Genomic DNA, 6,000 nt, shown 5'->3' on the forward strand with positions numbered 1-6,000 from the left:
ATTAGTGGCCAAGGTGTAAGTTTTTGGTTTGTGAATAGGTTTAAATGAAAACAGTAACAAAGGGGAAATAGGAAGGTCCTTTGAAGGGAAAGGGCTGGAGGAGGGGTGGGGGAAGGAATTATAATGTGAGGCAAAAGGTTGTTGTCATAAAAGCAAAGTAGGAATTGAAATGAAGGGGAGAAGAGAGGAAAGCTATTATTATTGTTATTGTTATTGTTATTGCTATTGCTATTGCTATTGCTATTGCTATTGCTATTGCTATTGCTATTGCTATTGCTATTGCTATTGCTATTGCTATTGCTATTGCTATTGCTATTGCTATTATTTGTACCCCACCCATCTGGCTGGGTCTCCCCAGACACTCTGGGCGGCTTCCAACAAAGATTAAAAATACATTAAAATGCCACACATTAAAAACTTCCTGAACAGGGCTGCCTTCAGATGTCTTCTAAATGTCAGGTACTTTATCTCTTTGACACCTGATGGGAGGGCGTCCACAGGGCGGGCACCACTACCGAGAAGGCCCTCTGCCTGGTTCCCTGTAGCTTTGCTTCTCGCAGTGAGGGAACCACCAGAAGGCCCTCGGCGCTGGACCTCAGTGTCCGGACTGAATGATGAGGGTGGAGACGCTCCTTCAGGTGTACAGGACTGAGGCCATTTAGGGCTTTAAAGGTCAGCACCAACACTTTGAATTGTGCTCGGAAACGTACTGGGAGCCAATGTAGGTCTTTCAGGACCGGTGTTATATGGTCTCAGCGGCCACTCCCAGTGACCAGTCTAGCTGCCACATTCTAGAGGAAGAAGTATATAGGTGGAAGAAGTGAAAAGATCAGAGAGGAGCAACGAAAGAATTCAGCCATTTGGTGGCTGGGTGGGGTAGAGAGACGAACGTGAAAGGGGAAGGGCAGAAGAAATTACCAGAGATGGATAAACATACTTGGAGAGGCATGAGGGTGGGAAAGAGAAATTTAAAAGAAAAAAAATTCTTCAAGCAGAGTCTCTGGATCAGCACATGCTGCCTAAAATGAGGAGGCTGAGTCGCAATACTTTCTGAGCAAATGTCTGCATTTAGCTTGAAGAAAAGCTGAGCGATCCTGGCTACAGTACAAGGGAAATGCTGAACTAACAGGGAGGATAAGAGGAGATATCGTACAAAAAGTGAATAAGGAGTGGGAATACATCAAAATTTATGTGGAAAAAGTAGAATTTCTGACAGATACTGAGTGAATCCAGAAAATGGTTAGAGTGAAAGGAGAGTAAAGTTAATAAAAAAAGAAGAGATTAAAGAAATAATGAAATGCGTTCAAGCTAGTTGGAAAAATAAAGTAGCGTAACAAGAACGGCTGGAAGTCAAGTCACTTGGTGGGTGTCCGTATGGGGCAGGTGTGTAGGTATGTTGATATGTATAGTATAGGTAGGTATTATATAGAGTAATGTCAGTATGTTTTATGCTATGAAAATTAGGTAGTGTGTTGTGTACGTGTATTGTGTAAATGTATATGTATGTGTTTTATGTTAATAAAATAAATAAATAAATAAAAAGGAAACGCTGTGGCAAAGAATTCTGAAATTTTGAAAAACGGATTGAGGTGTGTCCCTTCTCACTCCTGGCTATTTTTTGCCTTTTTGAAGAAAACTCCGGCACTTGGAGACAAAGGACGACGTGTCATTCCTGTCACCCAGCACCCAGCCAGCTGCATAGACTGGTAGGCTGAAGGTGTCCCCAAGAGAAAGGTTCAAGCTCCATTACAGCAAAAGGAGCAATTCTCCCTTACGGGAGATTGCACAAGGACATTCTGCAAACAGAAGGAAGCATTTCAGGGGGTTACCCTCAGAAGCTAGCTGGTAGCTCAGTGGAAAAGAGCCTTCTAATGGGAAGTAACATGATATAGGTTTGAGTCATGTTGAATTGACCCCTGTAAGGCAATGTGTTCAGCTGGGGCTTCTCCAAACAACAGATTCTAAAGGGGAAAAAGTCGAAGGAGCGAGAAGTTCTAAAACCCAAATCTCTCACTAGGATGGGTGGATCAGTTTTTGTCAGTTTCTCATTTTTCAATTCTTATGTTCAGTTCTCAACATTTCCACATCAGGTTGCTTTTTAAAAAAAATAAAAAAATTGTCCTCATAAAAACCTATCTGCCTGTAAGTGTGAATTGCTTCCAACATACACATTTTTACAGGCAACTTTGCCTAACGTACCCATTTTCGCAAATCTATTTCCCCCGATACAATGCATTTTTGAATGCTGTTTTCAGTGATGTCATGCATTTTCATGCACAGTGCTCTGCAAAATTCAGAGGATTTTGAAGGATGGTTCATGGGTTATTTAGAAATTTGCAAATTAGGTCATTTCTCCTTTAGGCACAAGCAGAGTTGAACTCCACCCCACATCCCTTGTGTTTAGGGATTCATAAATAACGTGGTCATATAACTCACCTGGCCCATGTCGGAGATTGCGCTGGAATGTCATATCCAGCACCTGTTTGTTTTGCTCTCCTAGGCGGCCGCATCTCTGATGCTACATGGAAGAATGAGTCATGAATGTTTGGCCAGCGATAGTAAGAGGTGGAGTCGAGTGCCTGGTGTTTATTTACAAGTTGGCTGTGCGGTGACAAGCTTACCTGCATTTGAGAGGTCATCAGCCTGCTTTTCTGCAACAAGCGTCCTTGCTGAGGCTGAGATGTGGACTCTAGCTCAGAGGTAGAGCAACTGCAGTTCAACCCCTGACATCTGCACGTAGCTCTGGGAATATCTCTGGTCTGAAACCCTGGAGAGCCAGTGCCAGGCTGAATACATAATACTGTTCTAGGGTTGTGGGGGGGGGGTGTCAGTCTGGATAGGTGTGGACCCCTTCCAGGCCTGTGATTCTGCATCCAGTGAGGTTCAAAATCTAGTAGAAGCAGCTGTTGAACCATCCAGACCAGTTTCGGATTCCCGATACTCTTTTGTTTGTTTGCTTGTTTGTTTTAATTTACTTTTTTATTATTAAAGATTTTCTTAATTTACAGAAGTATGTGTAATGTCTCTCGTATTTTTTCCATGTAACATTTTTACAAATCACTTTCATTTGTTGAATGGGACGCAGGTGGCGCTGTGGGTTAAACCACAGAGTCTAGGGCTTGCCGATCAGAAGGTCGGCGGTTCAAATCCCTGCGACAGGGTGAGCTCCCGTTGCTCGGTCCCAGCTCCTGCCAACCTAGCAGTTCGAAAGCACGTCAAAGTGCAAGTAGATAAATAGGTACCGCTCTGGCGGGAAGGTAAATGGCGTTTCCGTGCGCTGCTCTGGTTCGCCAGAAGCGGCTTAGTCATGCTGGCCACATGACCCGGAAGCTGTACGCCGGCTCCCTCGGCCAATAAAGCGAGATGAGCGCCGCAACCCCAGAGTCAGTCACGACTGGACCTAATGGTCAGGGGTCCCTTTACCTTTACCTTTCATTTGTTGAGACATTAGGAAGAAAAGGGGGGGAGATGGGTGGGGGTGGGGTCAGGTGGCAATGTTTCTATTTTACTTAATATATGTGGGGTTGGGTGTCAGCGTTGTTTGTGCAGGTTCTCTGCTGTTCACTTGTCTTCCTTTGGTGGTGAGAGAGGTTGGGGTTGGCCTAGGGTGTGGTTGTTTGTTTGTGATTGGCTGTGGTGATCTTTGTTTTCGTGTGTGAGTGGGGTGGGTGGGTGTTTTGGGTCAGGTTAGCCATATTGATTTGTATGCTGTGGATTCCCCATACTCTGAAAATCTGAAAAGGAGAGCTACATTGATTGCATAGGGAATCTCTTTGGAGCAAGCCAGTATATAAAACTAGGGTTTAAAGTTAGCTTGTTCGAAAGTTGTTAGCCATTGTTCCCCAGCTGAGATGTAATAGGAAATGATAAAGTTCCTGGTTTGTTTGCCGGCTTGTGCAATGGGAAGAGGAACGTGCAGGGATGTGAGGCTGTTTATTTCTAGAAAACAGCTACCTTTTCCCATTCTAGTTGTTACCATATTTCAACCAGTGCTATTCTTCTAGAAAAAGAGGTGCTGGAATTCACCATGAACACCTCCCTTGTTTTCTTATAATGGCAATGGTGCCAGAACTGAGTTCATAGCTGTCAATTTACAGATTTGAAAATAAGGGGCCAGCAGCCTCAAAAATAAGGGATCAGCAGCCAAAATAAGGGATTTGGGCTTAGCTTATACAGAAATCCGGCACTCATGGAGCCATGCGGCTTTGGCTGCGACTGACTGTGTTTTGCAGGGGATTGGACTAGATGATCCTAAGGGTCTACAACTCCGACCAAAGAAGAGTGTGGCAGACAAAACTGATGAACGACGTCGAGATGGCAAAGCTTACAGGCAGAATTAGAAACTAGGAAGAGGACCTCTTTAATAAAGAATGGGGAAAGTGTATAATTTATTTGAAAAGCTATTGTAAAGAGTTACATACATTGGTAAGATTGACAGAAAACTTGTAGTAAAAATTTGAACTATGGATGGACAAAGGATTTATAAAAACAGAGTTATGAAAGGGATGCAGAGGGGGAAATCACTACATTAAGATGCTGCACTGGTTGGAGGGGATGCTAAGCAGCACGTTGGGGCTGCCGTCGTCCTGGTGTGAGGAGTTCCATCGGCCCTTCCCCGCCCGAGAGAGAGGGAGGGAGAGAGACTCTCGCCCACGCCGCCCGCGAGCCCGGCATGAGGCGGTTGCGGTGCCGCCGCGGCCACTGAAGCGCTGCCCTTCTGTGTCCCTTCCTATCCCCTCCTCTTCCTCCTCCCTCAGGCCGCCTCCTCAGCCGCAGCCACCGCTGCCGCCTCCGGTTTCCCCTGGCAGCACAGCGGAAGTCTCGCAAGAGAGGGGCTGCCTGCCCGCCCACTGCCACCCGTCTCCTCACGACACGCCCCTGAGGGGGACAAGGGAGAGACGGAGACGCGGCAGCTCATGCGCGCTCTCTCTTGAGGTGGAGGACCCTGAGCCGCTGCTTCCCTCCCGAGCCGGGCGAGCATGAAACCCGGGAAATTTAAGGGACATCATCAGTAAGGGACAGCAGCGGGACACAGTGCTGGGATAAGGGAGTTTCCTGCCAAATAAGGGACAGTTGACAGCTATGACTGAGCCGTGAGTTGCGGCTGAAAAAAAGCACCTTGATTTCAATCTGCTTTTACAATCTCAGGTGAAATAGGATGTGAATGTTAAATATATAGACATGCAGTGCTATCAGATTGCCTTCCAAACAAATGGGCATGAAATAGGCATTTCTCATTCAATTCACAGCACTGACTTCGCCGGTGATTGACCGACTCATTCTTCAACATGTCCTTATAAAACCACGAGCCCTTAGTGACCGCCGTGCAGGAACTTGGTGGTAAATAGTAACCCACTATTGACTTGTGGTTGCTGTTTATCAGGCCGGCTCAAATTACATTTGGAGAAAGAGGGCTGGCATTCTTTGCGTGAGTGTGTCACCTTGTGAATGCTAACAACATTCCTCTGATTTCCAGACGTTATTTTTGAACATGGAGCTTCCCTTCTCTAGTGTCATTGAGAGCAAGCGAGAACTATTTCAACTGCTAAGGGAGGCTATGTAGTCCTTATAGGACTGTACCATGCAGAACACGAGAGTAGAAACATTGCCTTGCATACCCTCCTGTATTCCTCAGGTGAAAATAGGGACATTTCTCATTCACTCCCCTAAATTATATAGCCAAGATAGCCACCAACTGTAAAGGAGGTGAATTTATTTGACCCTATCTACATCAAGCTATATTCTATCTTTATCACCAAATTCCGAATATAATTGCACATTGAATTAATTAACATTAATTTTTAATGTATTAGTGGCCATGTGACGATTTTAGCCTATAAATTTTATTGTTTAATGTCTTAACCTGAATATTAAGGTACTTTTATAGCTCTGTTTAGAATAGGTAATGTCTTGATAATATAAATGTTTTGATTTTTTTGTATTAATCCAGCCTATTTTCTTTTAATTGTTGAATGATTCTGTGTACATTGCGGCAGCCTT

This window comes from Podarcis liolepis (genome assembly GCF_965112155.1).
Source record: "Podarcis liolepis genome assembly, chromosome: 11".
In the NCBI taxonomy this organism is placed as follows: Eukaryota; Metazoa; Chordata; class Lepidosauria; order Squamata; family Lacertidae; genus Podarcis; species Podarcis liolepis.